General features: G+C 47.9%; 1 protein-coding gene across 14 annotated transcripts in view; it reads left to right on the top strand.

The window, feature by feature from the left end:
* LPP (LIM domain containing preferred translocation partner in lipoma) overlaps positions 1 to 27,665 on the top strand; it is a 336,281-nt gene that overhangs the window by 66,988 nt on the left and 241,628 nt on the right. Inside the window, exon 1 of one of the 14 annotated variants that reach the window (XM_067002302.1) lies at positions 25,721 to 25,819. The exons of the other annotated variants lie outside the window; for them this stretch is intronic. The gene's annotated coding sequence lies outside the window, so the exon portion shown is untranslated. Of the gene's footprint in view, positions 1 to 25,720; positions 25,820 to 27,665 lie in introns of those variants that run through there. 14 annotated transcript variants of the gene reach the window in all.

Below are 27,665 nucleotides of genomic sequence, written 5' to 3'. Positions count from 1 at the left end.
GTTGAGAACAAACATCCTGCTCTGCGTGCAAGCTAGCGTGCATTGCAGACACAGCTTAAGAAAATCCCAGTGTGTTGTGAGTAGGGAGTGTGGGTAGCTCACTGTGATTTTTTGAGCACTTTGGGAATTGCAGGTTTTGGTGGGCAGCCGCTTGCGTTTTGCCCATTGTGAATATTCATTGAAGCAGTTCCTAGATGGCTCCTAACGAAGATTTTCTTTGGAGGAGGCTGGCAGCATCCAGCGGCAAGAACCTTGCTTGTCTGTCAGGAAGTGTAACGGTGTATTATTGATGTTTCTGCGGTCCTGTCAGCAGAATTAACTTCTTTGGGTGAGAGCAGCAGGAGGAGCAAGGCTGCAAGGCAGCAGGCTGTTATTTAAGCATTAACCTGCAGTGTCTGAAAGCCACACCAGTGCGCTGTGTTGAAACGGTCTGTTTATAGAGCCTGATCATGGAAGCAAATACACTTCATGTCAGAAGCATGTGGATATTTTGAGGTTATTTTGTTCCTCCTTTTAAAGATGAGCACGTGAAGGCACAGCAGCGGAGCCCAAGGGTGGATCTGAGAGCATCTCACCCATAGGTTTGGCAAAAAAAAAAAGAAGGAAGGAAGGAAGGGGGAAAAAGAAAAAAGAAAAAAGGCACGTGGTGAAAGGTGGCTCATTCCCTGAAGAAATTATGCCATGGGTTGAGAAAGCAGGCTTAGACTGGGTGGTGAAATAACTGTGCAGAGATGCAATGCGACTTGTGGAAAGTCATGTGGCACCTTAGTGACAAATCCTCTACGACAGCCCAGCAGTTCTGGGTCCGACTCTGCAATGCTGTAACTTGCAGCCAAACAGATGGGGCCGGTTCCTCGTCAGAGTCGGTTGAAAAATTTAGAAACAAAAATAAAAATTAGCGTTCCTTCCCAGCTTAAAATCCAAAAGCCCCAGCGCCTGTAAATGAGATAGTGACTTAACCCTTTGCTGGACTCACCTGCCTTGCCCATTAAGCTAGGAATAGTGGAAGAAGAGGCCACTAAGTGTGGCAGAGCAATGCTTTTGCTGTGCACCCTCCAAGCCCTGTGTCCCCTCAGGGATCCTGCTGCGGGCCGAGGAGAGGCGTCCCCGTCCTTGGGGCACAGAGGGTAAAAGCATTTGGTGGTGCAGGAGTTTTCTGTGGCTCAAACACCAAAATGCTTTTTTTTGTATTCTAAAAGGGATTGAAAGTTAGCAGCAGGGGTAATGGGCACTTGAATGAAATTGTATGGAGGCATAAGAAATAGCAGGGTATTTTTGAAAATATCCATTGCATGTATTCCTCTTAAGAAACATGTTGAAGATGCCATATCCATAAATACTAATAAGGCTGTTTGATTCCAATTTTCAGGTAAGATTAACATTTTATTGAGTATTATATCTGTCACATTCAATGCTTTAGTGTACCATCCTCTCCGGCTTATTAGCATAATTGCAGTGCTTAAGCAACAATAAAAAATTCAACAGTAAAATAGCAGTTAGCACAGGCAATTTGTTATCAAAAGCTTTTACTTAAGGACAGCTTCTGAGCATATTTATTATCAAGTTAGGGCTATACATTATTTTTATTTAGAAAAACAAGAGGGGACTGATGTAGGATTTTTTTTTTTTAATAGCTGAATCAGAAGGCCTGAAAATTGGTCGCAGCCTTGTATTCTGTTTCTTAAAAATGCTCGGCAAGTTCACTTGGGATGGGAAGAGAAAACAAAACTTCAGGTCTGGAGTAGGGTTGAGATGTTCATAACTCAGCAGAATAATCCTGCTGACTCTTCGAACCATCTCAAGTGCCCTTTTAAGTCCCCTCACCATGTGCCGGGGCCTGAAGACACGTCCCATGACGGTTGCTCAGGCAGCAATGATGCTCTTTCCAAAGGTGCATGAGTGGGTGGTGGGCTTGGTTTTGGAGGCTTTGGGGCTTGGTGTTGGTTTTCGAAGCAAGATTTCTGCCCCAGGGAGGACAGACGGGGCTGGCCTAGCAACTATGGGTAGTCCGGAGCCTGCTGGTGTCAGCGGCGCGGCGCAGGGCCGGAGGTGTCCCAGCCTCACTCCCTGCCAGTGCCACAACCCGGAGGTTATGCAGGGACGTGCCCACAGATGGGAGGGATGGGATGGGACCCACAGGGACACGGGACGTGGCTGTCAGCGCTGGCCGTCGCCGAGGCCGGAGCAGAGGAGCGTGGTGTGGCTGCGTGACAGTGCTGCGTGCTCCCACTGTTTCTCTTCTCCCTTTGAGGACGCGTTGGGGAACAGGTCTTCTCCAGAGGATCTGTAGCTGAGATGTGAATGTGCACGTGTCTGGGTGCAAGCACCTGCCTCTGCACGCACATGTGTGTGTGCACGCAGTCACTGCGGCCAGCGTGGCAAGATTTCATGTGTGTATTTTAATTGGCAACAAAAGGCATTTTGGGGGGGCAAATTTACCAGGGACATTCAAAATAAGCTCACAATATACCATATTAAAACAGAAGAAAACAACATTTGAGGTTTGAACAATGAAAGACGTCCTCAGAAGAAGAAGTCCATCAAGGAAAAGACAATCATTTGGCGAGAGGAAGGTAGCTGGCAGTGGGCGCCATGCGCGGTGGATACAGGGGAGCTGCCTGCTTCAGACACTGCAGTTCGGCTGCTTTCGTGACTGCTCTGGGAGTTGGGGAACTGGGAGACAGACCTTAGAAAGCTTGTTGGAAACCGTTATTTCTTGAGGCTCAAATTTGTCACACGTTGCTGGAGTCAGAGGCCTGGCCTTGCTGTGAAAGAGTTGATGGAGCCTCCTGCAGAGGGTGGTTCAGCTCAGCTCGTGTCTGCTCTAGGTGCTCCGGGTTAGGTGGGTACGCGCAGCCATGAGTCTTCTGCAGTCCTGTGAGGTGGCAGCTGACAGAGACAGGCAAGCTGTGGTGTTTATTCAAGTGAAACGTGCGGCCTTTTCCATCCCAGATCGCTTTGCTGTTGGAGGGTGTTCTCAGACCGCTCTGTGTGGAGCTGGCTCCTCCACACCTCCCAGCTTCTGCCTGACTTCCGCAGACAGGCACCCTTGGTTGTCCCTCTCTCTCCTCAGACCTCTGTTTGTCTCCAGCATCCCCAACTTCCCACCCCCCATCACTGAAGCCTGGGGTCTCTCTCCTCTTGTCTTCTGGGCATCCTTTTTCTTCTCCTCCCTGCTTCTGGAAGACCTCCCCTAGCTTGTGCTGCCTTTTCAGTTGCTCTTCCATCGTCTGACTATAGGGATGATGGTGGACCTAGCACTGCTTGCTATTTCAGTAAACGAGAGGGGTAAACGTGTCTGTTTTTTATTTTTGCTCCCAGTTTGACTGTTATCGCCGCTCACCCCACGAGGAGAAGTGAAGGCAACGCTGCCCCGGGACAGAAGCTCATGTTCATAGTGAAACAGGATGTGCAAGCAGGTTGTAGGAATTGAGAAGGGAGCACATGGAAACAGGTGAAACTAAACTGGGCACATATTAGAGAAGTGATGTGCTTGTGGGGTCTTCTTCACAAACACCCTCTTCTGTGAATATGTGAGATTTCAAAGGAGTTGGTTGTTTCAGATCCCCTTTCTTTGGGGGGTACCAAAACCCATGTTATTCTTCAGACATGGAGAGAAACTGTACATTTCAGACTCCTGGATAGTTGGGAGTTTTGCGTTGGTACATAGCTCACTCTCACAGAACTGCCAAGTCCTGCACAATGTTTAGACTTTCTCAGCAGCCAGCGGGCTTGGTGATGTTCCTGGGAAGAAGATAGAATACACAGAAACCAGCTGTGGAGAGCTAAACTTCCAGGGAACTTCAGTCACAGGGGAAACTTGGCTGTGATTTGAATTGCAGTTGAAACGTGTTCCTGTGCAGTCCTGCAGGTCCCTGCTATTGCTCCTTCTGTCTCTGCTCGTCTGGCTTTAGTAGTATCTGACACATTAGGTCCCTGAGCATCTCCTGCTTCCACCTAGCCTTGTAGCTCAGTAGTGCTGCGTGCTTGCTACCATGGCCAGGGAAGCCCCCTTCTAGGTGCTGTGCATGTGCAGAGGGATCCCACATCTGCAGGAAGAGCTGGGGCACCAGGGGAGGTGCTTTTTTGCAGTATTGATGTGATTGAGGGCATTTCCACGTAGCACCCGCCAGAGATCTGTAATCTTCTTACAGCTTTGGTAGGAAGGAGCTGGCAGGTCTCTTGTACAGCCCCTGGCTCGAAGCAGGGTTAGCTTCGAAGTTAGATGAGGTTGTTGGGACTGGTCATGGCAGTGGTGGTGTCATCACCAGGGATGGTGGCATGTGCCTTGGCCAACAAGAAGAAGGCTTATGGAGGGCCTAGGTGGTTGTAGTGTGGTGTCAAGGGAGTGGAACAGTGAGCTTTCTGGGAGAGGGTTTGTATGAATAGTCAGCCCAGAGCCAGAGTCCGGGTGCTCTAGTGCACAGGTACTGCACCAAATTCCCCCTGAGGGGTTCTGAGAGGGATAGGGTCAGCAGCTGACGCCATGCAATGACACGTCTCCTTGGAGGATGGAAGTGCACGCATGCTTCTTGCAGGAAAAAAACTGGCTAAAAGAATTTAGCAGTGATAAATGTCATAAAAATACTTATGCTGGAATTTGTAAAGCCTGGAACATCTGTTCTCGACAATGCTTTGATCATGTTGTGGGGCTTTTAAAATGATACTTCCATGAAATAAGTGAGATCCTTATGGCTGCAGGATTCCTTTCAGTGCCCTTTTTTCATGGAGCAAAAAGGCAAATTTCACAGGGAACATTACATGACTTGAAACACATATTTTAATGGTTAGTATCAACCAAACAATGTTTTATTAGGTGCTAGAAAAATGTTCCAGTTACATACCCCAGGAAGCAAAGCACTCCCATTTACTTTTAAGCTTATGGGAGCTGCACTTTGGGGGGGAAGAATCAAGAATTCATTGCTTGTATATTACTGTATTCAAAATCAAAACAAACTTGGTGAAATGAGCTTAAACATTCTGAAGTTGTTGTTAGAAAAGGGCTTTTTTAGGTTTTGTTTGCAGGCAGAGCTGCAGATGAGCCAGGATCAGCATGTTTTCCGAGGGATATGTTGCTAACAATTGTAAGGCATTGACAATTTACTTCCCTGAGTGCACTGTTTTGGATTGAATAACTTTTTAGTCATCTGCTTTTCTCTGAAGAGTCATCCTTCCCTCGTCATTTTAGCAGGCTTCTGCATGTTGCTCTTCAAGCAGCTGTGTGTTTCGGGCTGAAATGTTGTGATGTTGAACGTCGTCGGTGTTTTACGGAGCATGGAGAAGTCTGATAGCGGAGCTGTGTTCTGCTCCTCCTCGCAGCACGACACCTGACAGGAGGATTTCCTGATTCATTGTCTGCTTTCTGCTCCTCTGCCTTCACGTAGGAAAATCTCCTAGGCCACGTTTGCAGAAAGCAGGCCTGGAAATGGCTGTTCTGGGAAGCGTGTGCAGCAGAAGCAACTCCTCGAGCTTGGCTGCTGGAGATAGCTGCTGGCCACCCCGCCGTGGGGAAGGAAGAGCCCCGAATCTCCATCCATCGAGGGGGCTCAGGCCACGTTCACAGACAAGTACGCTGCAGAGGATGCCCAAGCGTGCGAAAAGCTTGGCAGTTTCAGAGCTGGGAAGTTGCACCATTGCCTGAGTGCATTCAGGCCTGCTGAGAGGTGAAGCTGCCTTAGATCCCACAGAAGCCAGGAGGGCTGCAGGGGAGGGCTGAGCTGCGTGGTTCTGTGCTCGGCCCTACAGCTTCTCCTGGAGAGCTCTGCGCCGAGCTCCGGTGACGTACACACAGCCTGTAGGCCACAAACAGCGTCAGGAAGGAGCAAGGAATTGAAGAGATTTGGAAAGAGGGGGGTCTCCTTTTCGGCTACGTTTGGGTGTTCATCTTCTTCAAATCCCTTGTGGCTGCTGCAGCCAGCGAGGCCAGCAGCTCCCTCAGGGACTGCAGGGCTCCCTGGCTCCCACCGCCCCTTCCCTCCTCTGGATCCACGAACCGACTGCGAGCTCTCCCCAGCAAACCGGAGCCTGGCAGACAGGCGACGGTCGTGGTTTCTTCGTTCAGAATCTATCACATCTGTGAAAGGAGGAAAATTAATGGTCATAAACAACAGAAAGAATATGGCTGTGCTTTCTAGTAAGGCTCCGGGTGTCAGGGGTTAATTTATGAAAACTAAATTGTGTAATTAATTTCTGCATCTAACAGGTGAACAGGCTGCTTATTACTATGACATATCCATTTATAGCATTTTTCCTTAGCCAACACCTGCGACTCAGTTCTGTTACATGCTCATACTGTCTGTTAATTATTTACCGATGATTTACAAGTACAGCATGCAAATGAAATGCTTTCATGGTGAAGGCTGTATTGAATGCATAAGATTCTTGGTATTTATGCCACTGTACTGCCAGGTACAATCCCGTCGTGATCTCTGAGCCTCTTACTGAGGACTCCTTGTACATCCACAAGCAAGAGGCAGCCTCCTGCCCTGTAGACCTTGCGCAAAGAGGACCTGCGTTCTTGGTGAAAGACTTGCTACACACATGGCTATGGTGCATGAGTGGATCTGTGTCCTTTGCTCCTTTGCAGATTGATTTCTGCCATTTTGGATAACTTTTCTGCGTAGCACACAAGAAATTCCCTCCTACAAAGGCTCATTCTCCTTCACAAGCAATGGCAGAAACAAACTGTTTTAAAAAAAAGTGTGATGTGCCTGATTTATTTTTTTTCCAAAAGAATAAAATAGTATAAAAGTCAAGTAGCAGATCGCATTCTGACTCAGCTGGTAACTTACGATCCTATGCTATTTTTGTAACATTTTTAGCTTATGACCAGATTTTTCTAATATTAGGACATTGCCATAGAAAGTGTGTCAGAGTCCCAGACTGCCAGAACGTATCACCCTACAGAATATACATTTCTAAGCAAGTGTGCAGGAGTAGTCCGGTAAGTTCTTTGTTGTGGTTTTAAATTGCTGCAATTTCTTTTTTTTTTTTTTTCTGAATCACTTAGCAAACAGTGCCGGGCAGAACAACACAGCCGCCTTTTGTTTCTCGTGCGGTCAGAAGCTGAAGCCCCATCCCCAGCGGTGCCTCTTGCAGGCTGGGGTGCAGAAGAAGGGGAAAGCAGTGGAGTTGCTCTGCTGGTAGATTTTCAGCTGGTGTAAACCGCTGTAAGTCAATTCAAGCTGTACTGACCATGTGGATTTTATGGACTTGAGAATCTGGTCAAACAGCCCGTGTTTTATAAGGAAGGAGCTCTGGAGATGGTTGTCCTGTTCTAGGTAGGCAAGCAAGTACATGCAAAGTCTCCCTAAGCTAAAGAAAAGTGTGTGTGAACAAACAAACATCTGTGTTCAAGTACAAGAGAAGGCAATTACCAAGGAAATCTCAAAGTTTACAAGTAGAATTTCTTTATAGGTTCAAATCTGCTGTGGTTTCAGAGTACCTAAGGACGCTTAAAATAATGAAGCTCCAGACAGTCCAGCCCAAACATGCATGACCCAGAGCAGCAAAGCAATCATTGTGCTTAGCACTACCAATCAGCTAGCTAATGCAACAGCTGCTCGGGGATTTTGCATTTAATTTTTGTCTGGATAATAACGAGGAACACAGGGTTAATGATCTGTGTCCGGTTTCCCTCCAAAGTGCTTTATTTGCACTTTGTGGCTGTTTTTCATGGTTCTTTGCAGCAGCCCCAAAACGTTAACTGACCTGAAGAAATCAACAATGGATCTTTAAAAAATCAGAAAGAAAAGTTAGAAAGGATGCTGCTTTCTAGCTTTTCATGTGAACACCTTGTGCTCAGGCTCCCTTTGGTAAAGTAACCAGTAAAACCTATTCACATGTACTCCAATTAAAATTTAATGAAGCAAGAGGATGTATTCATATATGCTGACTAATGCAGAAGGAATAGATTCCAGTAACTCGGCTCTGTAAGCCCTTTGCTTAGCATTCAGGGCTCGGTTTACTAGAAAGCTCCTCTGTGGCCATTGAGCTGTCTGGCACAAACAATCCCTGCAAATTTGGGTTCTTGCAGTTACAGCGAGAGGTGATGATGGCTGATATAGGAAATAGCATGGCTGCTTTGTATGGCAGAGCTTTATCAATGAAGTCTGGTCTGGCTGATCACAAGAGGTGAGGCAGGGCTCCTGTCCTCAAGTGCGCCATGGGAAGGGGTTTGGGAATTACTGGCTGTGTGTTCCGTCTGCCCTGGTACCAGAGCTCCCATCAAGCACCAGTTGAATGAGCGGAGTGATGTGCAGCCTTAACGGCCCTGGTTTATACGTGGGAAAACTGTTGCTCAAGTGGAGGATGTATGACAACTTAACCGGTGTCAGAAAATAGCCAGGCTTTTAGTGCCTCTGCCTTCGCTGCAGGTTCACCGGCCAGTTGTTTTGGCACTTGCATTCCCGAAGGATTATCGCCCTGCTTTGCAGAACATTTCACTTCTAAAACATCGCTCCCACCAGTGGGGAATGCACAGACGTCTGCTTGGGCAACGAAACAACTTTCCAGGAGCGGTGCAGAGCCGTGCTTGTCAGCTTTCACACCGTCTCTATCTCGTCCCCCAGTGCTTCTACCTCTCAAGCTGCTGCAGAGCTACCACATCATCTTGCACCCAGAAACAATGGAGAAATGATGTAAAAAACCTCATCTGCTCTTTTACATCACCGTAGTGGGAATGACCAGGCTCTGCTGCCCGTGCTGCTGCAGCGTGGTCTTGTGCCAGCATGCTGTGGCTTCACTCGGGGTGGGGATGGATTTCCCACCTCCCGGGTGAGACATGGCAGTGGGGTGATGCTGCACTGCTATGATAAATGGCACTTTTGGATAAGCAATGAAAGACCCTGCTGTATCTGCTGTTAGTAGTGGGATGGGCGGCAGAACGGAAATGCCACGGTGGAATTTGCCTTTGCTGCTGACCCTTGCATGACAAGCGAGAGCCCCTCATCACCAGCCCTTTGTTTTGCCTTGCCCCGAGTACAAAGCGGTGCTTCATCGGCATGCCTGCCTGGTCTGGTTCTGCCTCCATTCAGTGGTGGAGCTGCAGCAAAATTTCCCAATGTATCCTGGGTTTTCCAGTTATCATCCTCCTCAATCTCCATTCAGCCCTGCGAAAGCTCTCACTTGCTCTGTTGAAACGAAGCGTGGAAGAAGCCTTCAAAGGGAGATGTGAATCTGGAGCTGAGATCTTGTGCTTCGGTTTTGGCCTGGAAAGCTGCTCTTGGAACAGTAAGCATGAGATTTCTCTTGCAACCTCCTTCGTGTGCCTTTCTGAAGAAATAGCTGGAAGGAGAGAAGACCTGTCAGTTGAGCTCTAAAAGAGAAACCTATTGGCTCTGAGTACACTGGGGACATTATTTAAGGTCAGTTGATCTGTGAGAAGGCATGACTTATCTAACGCAGCCTAAGGTTAGTTATGCAACAGCCGGGCTGTTCTTTGTTGTGAAGAACAACTTCAGTGTGTGCCTGTGGAAATCAAAGGCCTCGCTGAAGGCGTATTGTGTTCTGGCTGGGAACTCTTGGGTGTCCTCCTCTAGTGATTTTCCTTTTGTAGTGGGTTATCATTGTGGAAATCTAAACAGTGAGGTTTCCAGTGGGAAAGGCACTCGCTAAGTGCCGGCTGCAGACGTTGGGCTGCTGGTAGAAGTGTCCTCGGCGGGGGGTGGTGCAGGACCTCTGGCGTTGCTTACCTCTGGCATTGCTTCAGACCAGGCTTTGCTTCCTTCACCTCTCCGCCAAACACCTCTCTGTGTCCTAGACCAGATCACTGAGTTGCCTTGATGCCTGCACAGGGCAGTGTTTTTAAGGTAGACACCGAAGAGGGTTGTCTTCTGACTTCTTGCTTGTACTGAGAGAGCTGTCACAATTTGCCACTGGTATTGGTTTGAAATAAGTTTGAAATAAGTTTGAGATAATTGGTTTGTTGCCTTTCATGGAGAACCTTTCCTCCCTCTGCCCTCCTGTGTTGAAACGTGCTGCCCCGCCAAAGTGCCGTTCTCCAAAGAGACTGGGCATCACCCAGCAAACCAAAGAAAGGGGATTTTCCTTTAAATCTGGGATTGGTCTCCTGTGGTGGGTAGGAGCAGGCAGTTTTGGGTAGCCAGTTTTGGGTTTGATCCTTTGTGCATAGTGAAAAATGCATTATTTATTGCTTGTGCAAAACTAAAATAATGTTCAGCAACATTGCCTGTCGTGCTGGTGAACTGTCTTCTTCCTTCTGTGCTTTTTATTTGTGGGGTGTGTGTTGGGGGATTTATTATAGGGGAAATGAAGCTATTTGAACTGGCTTCGCACAAGCCTTGGTCTCGTGTGGTTTGTTAGTTGCACAGTCCTGAGTACAAGGAGGGGGCGATGAAAATAATCAAATGGGCGCTGCAGGGTGCAGGTGCTCTGGGCTTAGGGAGGGTGTTCGCGTCTCCCTCGATGTGGCTCTGGACTGGGGTCCTGGAGGGTTTTTTCCTGCTGGCCCCTTACTCTGGAAGTCTTCTGGCTGTCCGGCTCTGCAGCCCTGTAAGCTGCCTTTGAAGTACACGACGGCGTTAGAATTAATAAGAGATTTCCTCTGCTTCCCTAACTCAGATTCCGCCTTACCCCTTCTCAGCATCCGAAGTGATTAGCAGTTTCTGTAAATCCAGGCCTATGGATTTTATGAGGACCCCTGACAGTCAGGGGTGATTGTGCTCTCCCCGAGTGTTTCCTAAGTAGTAAGAAATCAATGCATCGGGAGAGACCGTGCCTGACATCTTTTAATTACAGCGTCCCCGTACGTCTAATGTAGCAGAAAGGGCTCTGAAAGGCAGCCCCTTTGCCCTCGCTAATTGATACAAAAACAAATTGGCGCAAACGAAAGTAAACCGGTTCCTAAAGAAAATGAAATTTTGCTTTGTAGTTGGAGCTAGAAGGAGCAGTTGTGAAAGGAAATAAAATGTATGGCAGCCTGAGCTGCTTGGCTCTCGCAGATGCCGTAAACGGTGCCACCAGCCCCACCGTGCCCCATGCTGGGGGACAAAACCCGTCCTGCTGTTAATGCTGCCCCAAATGAAGGCATTGTGGTACATGCCCGGGGGCTCTCGGGTGAGGGATAATTGCTGTTTTCTTCCCGTATACCATAGGGGAGGCGATTTTGAAGCTTTACCATACTGGCTGCTGCAGTCCACATTAAGCTGGGTATGACATCAGTGTTAAGAGTTGTGGCACTTGTGGTTACGGCTTTGGGATTCCTTATATTTACTTTCTAGGGAACTAAAATTCAAAGCAGCTTTTATGGCTGTCACGAGAATATTGTAAGTTTCGAAAGAGGTGGCTAAATGTGCATTGACCTTTAACTAATACATCCATATCCTATTTTCTGTGTGTTTCCAATTAGGAGAAGTATGTTAGATTTATTTATTTTTTTTAATTGTTAAAATAGGAAAGTTATTCAACTACAAGGCTTCTTCTGCTTTTTCCCAAAATAAAGATAGTGATGTTGTCCAAGGGCAGAAGTTTTCATACAATTACTGTTATAAGCTGGAAATAAAGATTTAAGAATAGCACGAGCCATCTGCCACCAGTGGGGTAAGAACCAGACCAAACCCTGGACTGCTGCAAGCAGTTCTAATTTGTAACTTGCAGGGATGCCACAGGGCTTCACATCCCTCTCCGGCATAGGGGATGAAGTTTCTGAACGGGCATCTCCCTCCTCCTTGTTTTCGTGGATTTGTGTTCCAAAATAATGCTGTATCTTCGTTCCTACAACTGGGGATCCTTTTCATAAGCTGCAGTGCATCTTTTGTTGCCTTTAAAAAAACACACACAAAACAACCACCACCCAAAAAAAAAAAAAGCAATATATTTCCCACTTTTTAAAATGTATTTTGCTAAATATGTATTTTCGTCAAATTGCAGTTTGCTCCAAAACATTTTTCTTTATATAGAAAATGGAATTCCACCTCTCGGAGACCTTTGTTAGCAGCTGTTCTGCTAGCTAAATGTCACTGAATTAAATGGAAACAAAATAAGAGAAGGAAAGAAGAACGTGATGTTTTAGAACAAGAATTCTAGTTGACAATTTCAATCCCAGGTAGAAGAAATCCTCCTCTCTTCTGATTTCTGAGATATTCTGGAGATCGCTACCCTGCTATTTTATCTTGCAGAACATTGTAATACTGCAGCATTTCTGGAAAATTGTTTTCTGTGTACATGAGCATGCTCTCCTTGTATTGCACTCAACTGCAGAGCACAAAATAGAGGCATCCACTTACCATCTACTACACAAAAAGGTAGAACCTTGCAGGAGAAATGCTTTTTTGTCAGAAAGCTATCAAAGGCAATAGGCTACAGTTTACTCATCTTTTATTTAATTTAATTCTACTTTTTTATTTTTTTTAGCTTTTGGGAATGAGTGCCACAGGCTTTAGCTGCAGCTTCACCCCAAAGTGCTGCTTGGAGGAAGGAGCTCAGCAAGGGCTGTGTTGCTGAACCCTGCACTTGCTTTTGCCTTGGTCCCTGCTCTTGCCCAGAGAAGTGCTGGGGCACCTTTGAAGGACCCTTGCTGCTGTTTTTGGCACCTCAGCTTTTGGAGCTGGCCTTTAAAGCACTCAGTGTAATGGGATGATAGCTTCAGCTTGGGGTGTGTAGGAAAGAGGCCCCACACCAGCCTCCCGAAGGTCGTTTTGGCTCAGTGTTGGGTGCAGTGAGGGCTCCTGGGGTGTTACCCGCAGACTCCGTAAAACCTTAAGCATTGCAACTGGCTTGTCAGAGAAAGGACAGCTTACCAAAATACAATTTATAACCAACAGTTTACTACCAGATACAGTAATTAATACAGAACACGGTGGGGCTCATTATTAAAGTGCTTTGTTGTGCTTGCATGACTGCTGCTGGCAAGGCCAGCTTCTGAGGCTAATGAAGGACGGGGAAGAGAGAAATTGATGCTGTAGTTAGCTGATGGCAGTATTTCTCCAGGTCACATACTGTAGCGTGCACTGTATCTGATCACAAATCTCAGCCAGACATATCTGTCCAATAAAAGTTGGTCTTCCAAATTCTTGCTTAGAGAGGCAAGAGTTATCGTTCCCACCAAGGTCGCTATGAGCTGACGCCAGGCGCTGCTGTTGCTGGGATGGGGGTGAGGGTGTGCAGGCACTCGGCAGGGACTGGAGGATGGGAAGAAAACTTTTCATCCCATCTGCAGTGGTCCAAATCCTGCTCAGGTCATCAGTTGGTGTCCGGTGGTTGGTGAGCTTGCCTTTCCTGCCACGTTCTGGTGGCCACGTGCCCAGGTAAGGGCACTAGCAGGTGCTGCGTTGCAAGCCAGAGTCTCTTCTGATAAGGAGGTGGTTGGTTGGAGGTAGGTCTCGCTTCCCGATAGCTGTCTCAGAGTGGAATGACTTCAGCAGAAGTTTTAGTCTCACGTTAGTTTCCATCGAGACGTTTGGAGCCGTTCCCAGCAGGGGGTTAAGCTGCAGCAGCAGCGCGAGCCCTTTTCTGGTGTTTTGGTGAGAGACAGGCCGGCTGCTGGCTTTTCTAAGGTGTGTAGGGAGCTTGCATTAAAACAAACAACGCTCTTTCCCTGGTCTGTTTACCGTATCAGGTCTGTCTTTGTGGGCTCATTCTTTGCAACATGTGCAATCTCATCAGACTTGGAGAAATCCCTGGATCTGGAGGGGCTTGGAAGCTGGGCATGGTCAGGTCTCCTGCGTGGAGGCAGCAGTGGGTAAACCAAGTGTCCTTTAAACATGGCATACTTGAGCTCCGTGGTCACTGTGATCTACTACAACACTGATTTATAAGAATACTTTTGGTTCAGTGCCTACCCTTAATTCAAACGTCTGATCAAACAGCGCGTTCTGGTTTACAGCTGCCCGTGGTGACAACGCCTCACTGGGCAGGGTGCGCCGTGTCTTGGTTTTATTGAGCACTGCCCAAACAGTCAAAAAGCAAGTTTTAAAGTGCCTCATGTTGGTGCAGATCAGGCTACTGCCATTTCCCAGGCTCTGGGGCTATTCACAGGGAATCCAAAGGAACGAAACTGGAGGGTTTTGGCAGTTCTGCTCTAGCTTAGAACCAAGTAAGCAATGTTCTTACAGTTCCTCTCTGCGCTTCTCTTCCCAACAAGTCCTTTTGGGCATGTTTGACAACAAAATCAGATCAGTTCACTGCATGATGTAAGTGATATATTTGCCACTTTAATTTCCATGGCCTCGGTTGTAATGGCTTTTGCTGTGTGCTCTTACACATCTCCGTTACTGGCTGTAATGGGTGGAGGGATGTGCCTCGTTGGGGAGTGTATACACCCGTCACGTCCCTTTTTACGTGGCAGCTCTTGACCTTCTTACCTATCCCGTATAGGAACCTCTCAAACGTTGGCTAATCCCACCAGGGTTTATGCAAGCTGGCCGAAATCTGGTCCTGCCTGGGTGTGTGCAAGATGCACCAAGGGGCTTGGACATGTGTGTCCTGGCTTCCTGAACTAATCCTAGTCAAAGCGGCTGGAGGTAATGCGCTGCTAGGCCATGGAGTTAAATCAATGCCACAGAGGGCATGGCAATGTTCTGACCATTAAAAATGTTCGTGTACAAGCTCCTAGGCTAGTCCTGAGAGGTGCGGCACTGCGAAATGGAGTCTCCTTAGCAAACCCTGCAGGTTCAGACTGCAGAGCTCGTCAGATGGCTTGCCATGGGGCTGAAAAGATTGCTCTTGGCGATTTTCTCTTCTTCTGCAGAAATATCAAAACAACCAGAATACTGACTATTTCTGTTGTTGGATTGATGTTTGTTTTGTAGCAGAAGGTGAAGTCTCTCTTTGGGACCTTCAGCATATTTGACAAAGGCACACTTCTCTGAGAGCCGCAGAAACGGCACAGTTGAGAATTCTGGAGTGGAGCACGTGGCTGTAAACAGCTATCTGGAAAACGAACTTTTCTGGCTCAAATATCTGTGCTCTCATCTGTTGTATAGAGAGTCAAAATGCTATAAATGGCATGGTTTTGTTTGATGCTGGAGCCAGCAGATTATCCATCTGCAGTACTGGCAGTGTCCTTCCAATTCAAAAGAGTTCTTAAGAAATTTTTGTTTAAATTAGAAGAATTAGATTCATGCTCTGCAGCAGGGACAAAAAAAAAAAACACACAAGCACAAACAGAAATAAAAACAAAACAAAAAAAACAAAACCAGTTCTAAATATTTTGATAACTTTTGAAAATAATAATCTAACGTTAGCAAATAGCACAACAGTGATATGTAAACAGAGGTTCAGATGTTGCTCAGTGATCTTCACCCACTGCGTGGAAAGCCCCGGGACCCCTGTCATGGGTTGCATCCCATCTCTAGTTGTTTTTCCAAACTCAAAATCAGTCCTTTTCCCCTAAGAAAGGCAGTTACTTTCTTCTTTGTGTGTCTGTATACACAGCCTCAAGCACAGATAGGCATGGTAACGCTGATGCCTTCTTCCATGAACTCATGCTGTATTACCAAGGAGCGTGTTGTCGGCAAGCTTTCCAGTATTTGTAAAAGGTCTACACGGGGTAATAAAATCTTGTTGTTGGGAAAATTGGTCTAATTTTGAGATTGAGGGGTGTGAGAATAAAAGATACTTTACTGTAAATTGTAGGTAGATAACAACAGAAACTCAAATATTAGAAGAAACTGGGTATCGCACAAACCACACTTTCACATCACTAAAACAAGAGCTGTGCTCACACAGAAACATGAACCTCTTTGCAAACCACAGAAAGTAAAAGGGAGCACTCCTGTTTCGTTATTGATCTAATTGCTCTTTTCTTGATATGAGAATAGATATGAAATGCTCTTGAATATTCCAGCATGCACAAAAAAAGACCGTCATTTTTGGAAACTTTTAAAGGCACAGCACATACTGATAAGTAGCAAGGCCTTTTAATACTGAGTTACAACTGGCTGTCTAATGCCCCCTAATTGTTCTTCTGGAACGGAATATATTATAGCCTTGATGAAAACTTTCCAGTCTGGAGTGATATGAAATGAAGAGAGTCTAGCCTATGTTTTCGTGTGACTAATCACTTTTGGATGCTCAGTTTCTTTAAGCATATCTTATTTTAAGAAAATGATCCTCTGGAAGTTGGGGGTATTGGGGAACCTTTGTGTTGGGCACCTCCAAAGCTCCCTTCCAACCCAAATGCACCTGTGGCTCTTTGTGGTCTTTGCCTTTATCTGTAACCTTTTGCCTTTGGTTTTACAATCCCATTTAAGACCGGGTTTCCCAAGTAACTTGTAAGTGTGAGCCTGCGGGACATGTGCAAAATGTGTGCGACTTAAAAACTTGCCATGTTTGTGTGTGAGAACAAACACGCATACGAATGAGGTTCCTGGATCAACACAGCGAGGGCTGGATGCGTTTCAAAGCTTTCAGAGCCTAGCGTGGTGTGCTTGTCTGTGGGGGAACTGTGAAGGTGAGTGTCGGTCTGTGCTCACCTCTGTGTTTTACAACACTGTTTCATTTATGATCTCCACCAGCTTTGCTGCTCTGCCTGCTCCTGCCAGCAATTGCACCTCCTACTCTTCTGCCGGGCTGAGCAGACTCCGGAGCCAGGCGAGATCTCTGCTGGCTGCAGGCGATGCCAGCTCCCCAGATAAGCTCTTCCCGAGGCTGCCAGCAGAGCGGAGGGACCGGGCTCCTTGATTCTCCTCCTGGCTTCGCTGCTGGCTCGCTCCAGTGGCATCAGGCAGCTTCGCAATCGATCCCTTGGTTCCTACAACATGATGAGCATCCGTGTCATCGCTGTCCTGGGCTGGATGCTGGAAGGGCATTTTAGAAGGAGATGGGGATTCTCAGCTAGAACTGCGCAGTGGCTGTTTTCCTGTAGCGGGTAGTTCATCCTAAATGCCCAAGGGAAGGGATGAGAGAGAGAAGCAAGATGCAACCTTTAATAAACTGTTTTTGAAGCATTTTAGTTCCTTTAAGAACTAATTTTTGCTTCCTGAAGTCTCTGGCACTTCAGAGTGGTCGAGAGATTTGCAGAAAAGGTCACTTCCAACAGTAACTAATAATACGAGGTGGAGAGGAAGAGGGACTTCTCTTGATGGCTTGTTCTTTAGACATCTCAATGACTTGTTTGATGAATCAGCGATGAATCTTTGCCTGAATCCCCTGGCAATTCACTTTACCTGTAAATCATGTTCAGCTCGTTGTAACTTTCCTTTCGTGTTTATCGATTTGTTGATTTTTTTCCCCCCTCTCAATAAAAATAAATGAATTTGTTATATTTAAACCAAAACGAGGGGGAGCCTCCAGCTTGCAAGAACATGACCGCATGGTTGGAGAGAGGTCACTTGCACAGGGAACCAGCTCGGTAGCATCGAAGCATCACCGTGCACGTTCCTTTTAAGGGAATTTTCCCTTGAATTGTCGTGCAGTCCCAAGGCACTGAAGACAAACTTGCACAAACTCCTCCAAAAGTCAGCCTGTCAGAAATGCTAAGAACGTATTGGCTTTGGGTCGCTGCCGCTGAGCCAGTAAAAGAGGAGGTTGGCATTCGTTTCAGGCAGAGCGGGCCAAACCCTTCTCTGATTTGTTTGCATTTGTGCACAAAGTTTTTTTGTTTTGTTTTGTTTCTGCAATGGCAACTGTATACAGAATGCAATGTGGGAAAAGATTAAGTAAGTTCCTTTCAGAAAAGCTTTATCAGAAATTTGCCAAAAAAAAAAATAGAGAAAAAGCAAAAGATGATTCTGCTCATTGTTTCCTCAGCGCTCAGGAAAACCATTGCTTTGAGTCAAGGTGAATTGTTGATGAGTTTGTAGGTTTAAATAGCTGTTGCCAAGATGCAGGTAAATACTCTGCAAGCCTCCAGATGCTGCCAGGAGGAGAAGCAAACATTTAGTGCTGGAAACGTGCAGATTGGTTGCTCAGGGCCTCTTTCTTGAAGGATTTCTGAATGTCTTGTTTGCCTGTATTTCGGTAGCATGCAAAGGGCCTGAGTTTGGGCTGGGTCTCTGTTGAACAGTGCTGGAACAAAAGGCCACCGCCACCTCCAGGGAGGTGACAGCGTGAGCTGTGCTGGTGGGAAAGGAGAGGGTGAAAGCAGTGCTTCGGGCAGGGCTTCAGCAAACCCGGAGAGAGACAAGACCTGCTGCTTTCTGAAGAATGGCTTTTCAGTAGCAATGTTAAATAGTAATGCTTTGCCTTCTTCCAGGCTGTTCCTAATGGTGGTGGAATATCACTGTGCTTGTAGGGCAGGGGAAGGCCGAGCTGGGGAGAGGAAAAGTGACTTGCCCTAAACTCCACGGGAAGCCAGCAGTTGAAGCAGGGGCAGGGAATCCTGCTCCCTCCGTTCTGTGGACAGTAAGAAATTCATTTGTACTCTTCAGGCAGATTCATATATTTCAATCCCCCACCTCACTGCTATTTTTGTAACCTTTTGGACGAGAAGCTGGAGAGCACCAGAATACACAGGTTTGATTTCCATCCTTTTTCCAGCCAGTCGCTGCTTACTATGGCATCGTGTGTGCAGGGTGCTCAGCCCACATAATGCCATTTTTGAATTACATGAATCAAAATCAAACCAGCTTCCACTTTCCAGGAGAGTGGTCCAGTTCCCCCAGAAGGATCATGCTCTCGCTCAGATTCAGGTCAATGATGTTCTTCCCTCCATCGTGAGCTCCAGGCGGTGCTGCCCGAGTACCATCCAGAGGTGATGACGTTTCGGTGGCAGCTGGAGTGGTTCCTGCCCCCGTGAGCTTGTACACTGCTTTGGGACCCTTTGGGACAGAAGTATTGTTGTTCGTTTGTCTGAGCCGGTATTTTCACCGTGCTTTATTTCCATTGCTCCTGTTAGATGTGTCGGTTTTCATTATGTCTTTAGATAAGGCTCGTGTGAAATGGGCTTCTGTTTTGTTTTCTCACCAGAGGAGTGATTCATATTCAAATGGAAATGGTGTATTGCTCCAAGCCAACCTTCTCCCCATGTGCTAATGGGAGGAGAGGGAGACACAGGCGTGGACCGAGCTGGATTATTTTTCTCCTTCTGCATTTAGAAACTTTCCAAGTGGCTTTTTGGGAAAGCATGGGAACTTAACTGCCTGGCATGGGAGAATCCCGGGCTTACACATTTTAAGAAAATGAGATGAGCCCGAATCTGATAATTTGTCTGTTTGAGCTGTCGGAGCCATATGTTATTGTCCAAAAAAAGGAGAACTTAGAATTCCTTTGAAGTTCTTTTTGTCATCTTTCTTAATATGGTCCTGTATCTTCCCTTTGCTCACAACACAAGTTTTTAAGAAAGTTGCTTGCACTGTGCCCCGAGGCAGCGGCTCCATGGTTGCTTTTCCATGGCATGGCAGAGGCCATCAGCTCATGATCCCCTCTGCTACCTCGCACTTTCTTTAAAGGAGCTGGTTGCTGCCTGAAGAAGAGAGCTGCACAGTCTAGCAGGCATTTCGGATCTAGTTAGAAGCAGATGCTGGCTAGTCCAGCCCAAACGTGATGAAGGGACTTTATCAAGGGTACTGTAAAACAGAGAGAGCAGGCGCTGAAATTCCCAGCGTGGATTCACGCGCACGCAGAGCTGTGCTGCTCTGTCCCTTGCAGCTCAAAGTGAATGCCACTGCTTGTCCTGTAAACACCCAAACTGAGGTGATAGCGTATTGCATGGAAATACATAAAATTAGCGTGAGCGTTCTCCTCCTAGTTAAGGTGACTGACTAACAGAGCCTACTCGAGGAGATTTGCCGTGCTTTAAACCTACAGCTCAGCGTATTTCCTTCCTTGGGTCTTCCAAATCAAACTTGGCCATGTGAAGCGGTCCTTGACCACGTGCTGTTTGCATTCACGGAGTCTCTGTGAAGCTGGTTGAGTATCTCTAAGGTGCCTTGAGGCTTTTAGATGAACATGATCCAAGGAGAGGCGATGATACTTTTAAAGTAGCACCTGAGGAGCTGCTAAGGCTTGGAGAATCTATCGACTTCAATGGGACATCCACGGCCACACCTTTGTGTTGCTTTGGCAGTCCAATTACACTGACAGGCTGAAAACATCGCAAGGATCAAAAATGAGCTGCATAAAATCAGAATTTGCACAGAAGTATTTCCAAGGAGGAGGAAAGAAGAGACACTGACAAGTTTTCATAGCTGATTGCAGATTTGTTCGCCGCTGGAGAGCTGGTGACAGATGAGACCTGGGTTACATGTCACCGAAATACTTTCTGGCTTCAGAGCGTTTGAACTGGAATCGCTCGCAATTAGCATGGGCTTGGCAGAAACTGGCACTGCAGCGGCTTGCACAGAAACTGTTTGCACAGTCCGGTTGTGCCATGGGGAAAACCGCTCGTAATAAGAAGCTCAAGCATAGCCTTGAGATGGTGTCTGGGCAGTGGCTGCTCTTAGAGCAGCCGAAGTCAGTGATGGCATGCTAGTGACTCAAAAAGCAAGAGCATGGCTGTCTGTGTCTGGTACCCAGTCCTTGTCACCCATACGTTATGGTCTTGAGCACATCTATTATCATGGCCATGCCTTTTTTTTTTTTTTTAAACACATTTTGGAGTCAGGCAGATGCAGAACGCAACCTGCTGTGAACTCAAAGGACCCGCCTGGGATCAATTGCCCAATCGACACAATAAATTACGTCTAACAGTTCGTTAAATAAAGGAATTAAGGAGGACCAGAGGGCACCTGCCGCGGTCCCCAAAACCTGCGTTGCTGCTCAGAGGTTGGGCAAGGTGGCTCCCGCCTGCCTTACGGAGCCTGGGAGCTTGTGAGTGGGTGGCGTGGGAACTGGGGACAATTGAGGATTCGTACAGGGATGCCGAGTTGCTCCCCGGGGCGGAAAAATAAATGTATGATTCTTGGCCCTAGAACGAAGAAAGCAAGACGCTGCGGACATGTTGCAACCCGCGCAGTCTGTGAATGTTTTCTTCTTGTCAGATGCTGCTGTCACATAAGTAATTTCATTGCCAAAGGGAAGGGAATGAACTAATGAAGTGGGAGAGAGGGCTACTTACTGAAGGGCTGCGTGTTGTGAAAATCAGTGCACCGAGTGTACGGCTCTTGGTTTGCTGTCTCTTGCAGCGTTTGTTTGTCTCTGGTTACGGGGGGGTGTGGGAAGGGGCGGTGGAGCAGGAGGTGAGTCTGCCTGGTCCGGGACCAAACGCACGTTCGGAAGCAGCATTATGCCTACAGGGCCTGAAATGAGCCCTTAAAATAGCCCGCTCCACATCTTGGTAATGTATTGAATATACCTTGATAAGAAACAGCCTGGCTGAAGTATCGAGCGCGTTGTAGTGGATCTGCTGTGACTCATCAGGAAATCAAAAGTCTTGAGACAATTCCTTACTCCCCAGCTCCCCCACCTCTTTGGAAGAGACGGGAATTAGTCTTAGCCAGGAAGTAATTAATTGTTCCGTGATTGTCATAAATAGGTACCAAACAACAAGCTTCTACTGAAGCATTTATATCCTAATCCCTGTCTTGTGAGCCCGGCTATCGAGAGTCTCCATCAGGCAGAGACAATAAAAAGGAAAGTTCTCAGGAATGAGCAGCGCTCCCACCTACCTGCCTCTAAGTGAGACAGGCTGGAGGTGAGTGGGTAGGCTGCGTGCTGTAATAAGCCATTTACTAGGATAATGGCTGCAGGCTACAAATGCTGTTTCTGCTTAGTCTGTCTATTCAATGCAATCATTAGAGGGAAAAAAAAAAAAGGAAAAAGGAAAGAAAGAAGAAAAAAGCGTCTACCTCAGTCAAGTCTAATAATATTTTTAATCCCCAGTGTACTTCGTGAATATTAACTCGGCCAGTGTCGCAACTCCCCGCAGAGGCAGATGACATGTACACACAGTCTTCACCTGCCTGGGAAACCGAGGCACTGGGAAGGACTCGTAACTGGGGGAGGCTTCTGGTTTTAGACTGGGGCAAAATTCTGGTAACAGTCTGGGTCGCCAGTGAGCGGGATGGAGCCATCCTTTAGTCCTTGGTGGGAATTCTGCCTTTCAGGGACCAATCCCATAAACTTTGGGTTTCCTTTGGAGAGATTCACCGCCTGCTGCTGTAGGTAGCGGCGTCCTGCAAGCTGGAGTCGCAGAAGGCATGGTGGCGCGTCTGGCAGAGATGAATTGTGAGGGCACAAATATGTGCAGGAATCTCTCTAAATGAGCAGGTATAGCCCTTATGAATCTGCATGGCTGGGGGATGTTGCTGGAAATCCAGATGTTGGGAAAAGAAGTAAGAAAATACAGGCAATCAAATACCTGTTTGAAAAAAACAACGCCCAGAGAAAAGGAGCTTGATGGCTTTGTGTTTGTCTGCAGTGAAGTCATGGCAACAGAGCACTCATTTAGCAAAATTAACTGTTTCTCTATCTTAAAAAAAAAAAAAAATCAAATGAAAGTGATGCAAGAGAACATCCTTTTATCTCAACCAAATGAGTCCATTTGTGCCAAAGCAAAGGAGTCATCCTGGGGAGTTTGCTCCTGAGAGCGTGCACTTTATTAGAACAGAATGTAATAGTTGTCCCAGAGCCATAGCTGAGAGCCCGGTGCCCTAGGCAAGCACTTTCAGTAACAGGAAAACCAAAGTTAGGTTCCTGCACCCCTGTGATGTCGAAACAGGCACTTGGGAGCGTGATTTTAAGCTCCCGGTTGTTTGGTATTTCAGCTCAGTTAAGCTCTGGATACAGCCTGCAGAAGGGCTGTAAGCTCTTTGGAGTTCCTTATGGGAAATGTTTAGTTTCAGAAGTACTTAGGCACCTCGGGATGAAATGCTGGTGCTGCTTCACTCCAGGTGTAGCCATGTACCTGGGGAAACCAGCCACCTCCAAGTCCTGGTGACTTGAAGACTTCTTTGTGCCTGGGACTCCTTTTTGGCTCCTAGCCTTAGTGGTAGCTGCAATAATTCTCACACCAGCCCCGGAAATAACACTTCTGTGCTACTTCTGTTTTGATTTTCACTGCCCATCTCCGTGCACATAGGGCTCTGTGAAGCAGCGCGTGATGGTGAACCGCATGGTGACTGTATTGGTAGGCACGAAAGCTAGATATCTGTCACCGAGAATCTCAGGTCGGGAATTCAGAAATTGTTCATCTTGGTAGTGAGCGAGGGCGAGCTCCAGGGAATACAGCACAGCCTCAGACACCTCGCTCGAGAGGCCTTGGAAGGAGTGTGTTTGTCTTAAATAGTGGTTTCCAACCAGATGGAGTTTTATTTTGTGGTTCTCTCCTGGAGATGGATTTAGGCGCTGCCCTACGATCTCCATGGGAGCGTCTGACGGCGGAGACGCAGAGCTTTTATCTGTACGAGGAAGCTGAGCGTCACGGGGGAGACTTTTAAGGGTGGTTCAACTCCGACGTGCTCTCTGTCAAAAAACGTTGGGGAAGCTTCAGGCGAATTGGAAACCTGGTCGTTCACTGCCATCAGTGCTGGTCAGGTGAACATGAGTTGGTTCCCACTGCCTCTCATGCCCGGATGAGATCTGTGCCTTTCCCTTACAAGTTAAATTTCAGCTCGATGAAGGCACGGTGAGAAACGAGTGCGGTTGGATGAGTTTTGCTCAGAGAAGGAAAGCCTGGGTTTTACAATCATTTCATACCCAGTTAGATATCTCAGACAGTGTTGTGGAGGTCTTCCATGTAAAAAGCCGGTGTGTGAGGCTTTTTTTGGAAAGCATCTCTTCCAGGAGGGACCGCACGTGGACGGCGGTGCTGGACTGTGCTTGTCAAACCGGGAGCAGAGGCTGGCAGGGGTGCATGACAGTGCCCAGCCCAACCTGTGGCTGATGTGATGCTACCTGCAGCGGCAGCTGGCTGCTTCTTGCTGCTCGTGGCCCTTCTCCAAGGCAGGACGTGGCTCTCGTTGGAGCTGTTCACAGCGTTAGAGCAGCAGGGCCGGGCTGCAGCAGCCTCCTGCCGGAGCGATGCCCGTGGGCTGCCTGCAGGGAGGAGAGAAGCAGGCGAGGGCGGGAGCGCAAACGCCAGGCGGTTGCACGTTGCATTTTGTCAGAGGGTTTTAAGGAGTAACAGCTCGCATCCCAGGCTTTTTACGGGGAGGGTTGAGATTCCCCAAGCAGGAATGCCAGCGAATTAGGGAGCCCCAGCCCCGTGGGTTGCCCCAGCCCGCGAGGGGCGAAGAAGCGCGGCGGAAAAGCCCGAGCGGCTGCTGCCAAACGGCTGGGAAGATGCAGCCCACGGCGTCTGTTGTGTCTGAGATCTCTGTAAAGTCTCTCGCATCCTTCCTCAAGTTTAGTTTTCCAGTGGAGGCTGTCGCAGTAATGAGAATGTCTCCCATCTGCTCCTCACATGGCTTGGCACATTCAGCTAGAATATATATATTTTTATTATGGGGTTAGCCAGTGGTAACCATGACGATTAGACTTATCACGCAGCATTTTTTTCCCTCCTCGAGTCAGTTTGAAATGCTGACAATTAAATAGATACAGTACACTTTAGAGATCCATCAGTCTCTTTGTTGTCTTGACAACCGGAGTATATTTAGAAATGTAACAAGTACATGGAGTTCAATTGCACTTTTGCTAAAACATACTTTTGTAGCTTGAGAATTTAATCTGTTGTTTGTAGATCCAGGTGCTTATTTGAGCTGCGCCTGACTTTCTCTGTGGTCTGTCTGGGAAGCTCCTGCGTGGCGGCGGGGAGCCGTGCCTGGTGGGAAGGGACCCTCGTCGGAGGTGCCCGACACCGCGGTGGGAGCACCAGGAGCATCCATCCTGCTGGTGGGCACGGGGCTGGCACCCGGCGTGCTCGCCTGCACGGGGGCCTCATGGCTTGCCCGCCGGGCTGCAGTGCAAGAGGCAGCCTGTCCGAGCACCCTGCTCATCCCCTCCGATGAGCTGCTCTCGTGGTGCAGGAGCACGTTGGTACAGGAGCACTGTACCTCCGTGCATGGTGTTAGTAGAGCGTGGTGTCTTGCTTCCAGCACCTGAGCTACCTGAGTTTCGAAGGGTCGTGGCTGCAAGCTGCTCTCTGCCGCTGAAGCAATAGCAGAGACTGAGAGTGTCTCTCCATATCCCCTGTTCTGTTTTGTCTTTGATTTGCTGGGGCTTTTGGGCTTGTTTGGTGTTAACAAAATGCTGCTACTACTCATTTGTTGTTGTTGTTTTCATTTATTTTTGTCCTTTCCCATTTCACTGGCAAAACTGAGCTCAACCTGCCATAATGTAGCTGGAGCAGCACGTTGGTTAGGTGCCTGGCACTGTGGGTTTTCAAAGCTGCATCCAGAACTGGAACAGCAGAAGGGAATATGATGGAGTGCACCCAGGGAATACAATGGAGTGCACCCATGGGGCTGTGCACGACCCTGTCCCCACCACCCCTGCCCACACACTGATGCCCAGAGTGGTGCATGCCCTGTGCTGGGTGCCTGGGGTGGCTGCGCTGCTGTCCGCCCTTTCTCCTTGGAGCCAGCAGAGAGCTGTGGTCGGGGCAGGCGTGTGTGACCAGGGAGCACGGTGCAAGTGCCACAGCCATACCCACAAGCGTGGTGACATTCCAGTCCGGCTGGGACAGGAGGCTCCCATCTGCCACTGTCCTGCCCCAGCGGAGCAGCCCGCTCGCTCCCGGGGCAGTGCCGCCTCCTCGCTCACGGCGCTGTCTTGCTGATTGAAAGGCTAAGGAAGGGCTGCATTTCTTTATCTTTGGGACGTGGCAGTGTCAGTAGCATCCACCCTTGGACAGAGAGCTGTAAAACGTGTTGATAACGTGTTGGTAGCATCACTGCCGCCGGGGAGCCTGGCCATTGTGAGCTCACTGCTGGGAGGCTTTGTGGCAGGGGGTTTGGGAAGGCTCAAAGGACAGGAGCCCAACCTGAGCCCAGCTGTTAGTGCCAGAGGCAGCCAAGGACGCACATCTGCGTTTCCTGGGGTGAGCATCACCTTATGTGCATGCCATAATATTTAGTAAGGCTTACAAGGAGGAGAGGACTGGGTTTCTCTGTTATGATTTTGTCTCTCTTATCTGTATTTCTTTTTAATTCAGTATCTATCAAATAATGCGGATGATTTTTTGGTGTGTGCACAGCTCGCTTTCATTTTTCTGCATTTTATTTGCTCCCTCCATTTTACCGATTTCCCAATGAAAAGCAGAAAGTGAAGTTCTAGCTCCACTCCAGCTTGTCTGTAAACTGTTAACATGCCGTATTCAAGTGGTTAATTGCTGCCGGGGTTTATTCTTAAAATACAGCTACCAAACCCCGAAGATTCTAACGAGTCTTCAAGCATGCTGTAAACAAGGTGTCCAAATCAATCTGACAGAGATAATGGTCTTCTATTAGAAGATATTTAGCTGCAGGTTGGAAGAGCTTTAATGTTTATTGGTCTGTAGATCTGTAACCAGACAGAGTCGGAGTAACTCCATTGATTTCAGTGGAGCTCTAACTGGTTATTACAACTGAGGTTTGGGCAGCGCTTTAGATGCAAATTGCAACCTCTCCGAAGGTAAGGGGACCCACATACCCCCACATCTGTAACTTTGGGTTAGCTCTCTCTCCCTCGCTGTCAAGATTAGATTCCCTTGATTAGGACTAGTAATTAAAACGCAGCTTCTCTTAAGCGTCTCCCAAAGGCAGGCAGGGAGAGTGGAAGTGCAGCCTGTGCAGGTTGTATGTGTGTGCTCTGCAGAAAACGCCAGCAGTTCTCTTCTTCTCTCGTCTCACTGCTCGTGGTTGGGCTGCTGACCTGCAGCTTGAGCTTTCCAGCTCCAGAAATACGAAGCTGGTAGCACTGAATTCCCAGGCTGCGAGGCAGAGGGGGCTGCTATCTCTTTTCCCCCAACGTGTTCGTGTCCGTGCAGTGCTCAGGAGGCATGGACCACCACTCCTCACGCCCTCCGTGTGTGGTAGAAGTGATTCACCATGCATTCAAGGCCGGTCACACAAGGGGCATGAGTTTCAAACAGGCTGGAGGCATAGGTTAGCGTTAGCTATTTGAAGTCCTCAGTCTGAAAGCGACATCAAACAGGGAGCAGAAAATGTATCGTGCACAGAATAATCCGTGGGATTTGTTTCCCCCTTTAAAAAATAACAATAATAATAAATTCCAAACCGCTGGCATATGCTGCCTCCTCTGTGGTCAGGACACCTGTCTGTCTCTGCTGTTACTCGATACGGGGCTTACAGTGCTCGCAAAAATGTTAACATGCAGTATTTGTCATGGCAAATATGAAAGGAATATCCAGCGTCGGAGCAGGCAGATCCTCAGGAAATTTCTCCGGGCTTCTTGCGCTTTGGTGAGGGCCTGGAGCAACCTCTGCAGTTCTCCTTCCCTGCGCTCCCCTTCCTCCACCTGGGGCAGGAGGGCGAAGCTGCTGCCCTGCCAGACCCACTTCTCCTAGGCAAGGACACCGATGGTGGTCTCTTCTCCTCCCTGCCTTTAAGGATCTTTTAACTCATTAGTTAATCTCGGCCGTGTTTGTTAAGAGATAATTAATTTCAGGCACGCAGGGGAAGGATGTGGGCAGAAGCTGGAGGTGATTGGGAATCCTCTGACCCTGGCGATGGAGTGGGCAGGGGCAGGTGGAGGTGTGCAGGGCCTCGCACCGATCCTCGCTGGTATTTTGTACTTGCTTATTTCTTCCCCGGCACTGAGATGAAAGGAAATGGAAAACACAAGAGGAGGCTCAGATATCAATAAGCTGCAAGCATGAAAGGCTGCTGGTTAAAAGCAGCCTGTGGTTACTTCGAAAAACCGACTTTTCGTGTTTTTCTTTTTGC

The sequence above is a fragment of the Anser cygnoides genome, chromosome 9, assembly GCF_040182565.1.
Source record: "Anser cygnoides isolate HZ-2024a breed goose chromosome 9, Taihu_goose_T2T_genome, whole genome shotgun sequence".
Classification (NCBI taxonomy): domain Eukaryota; kingdom Metazoa; phylum Chordata; class Aves; order Anseriformes; family Anatidae; genus Anser; species Anser cygnoides.
This window is presented reverse-complemented; position numbering and strand designations above follow the sequence as displayed.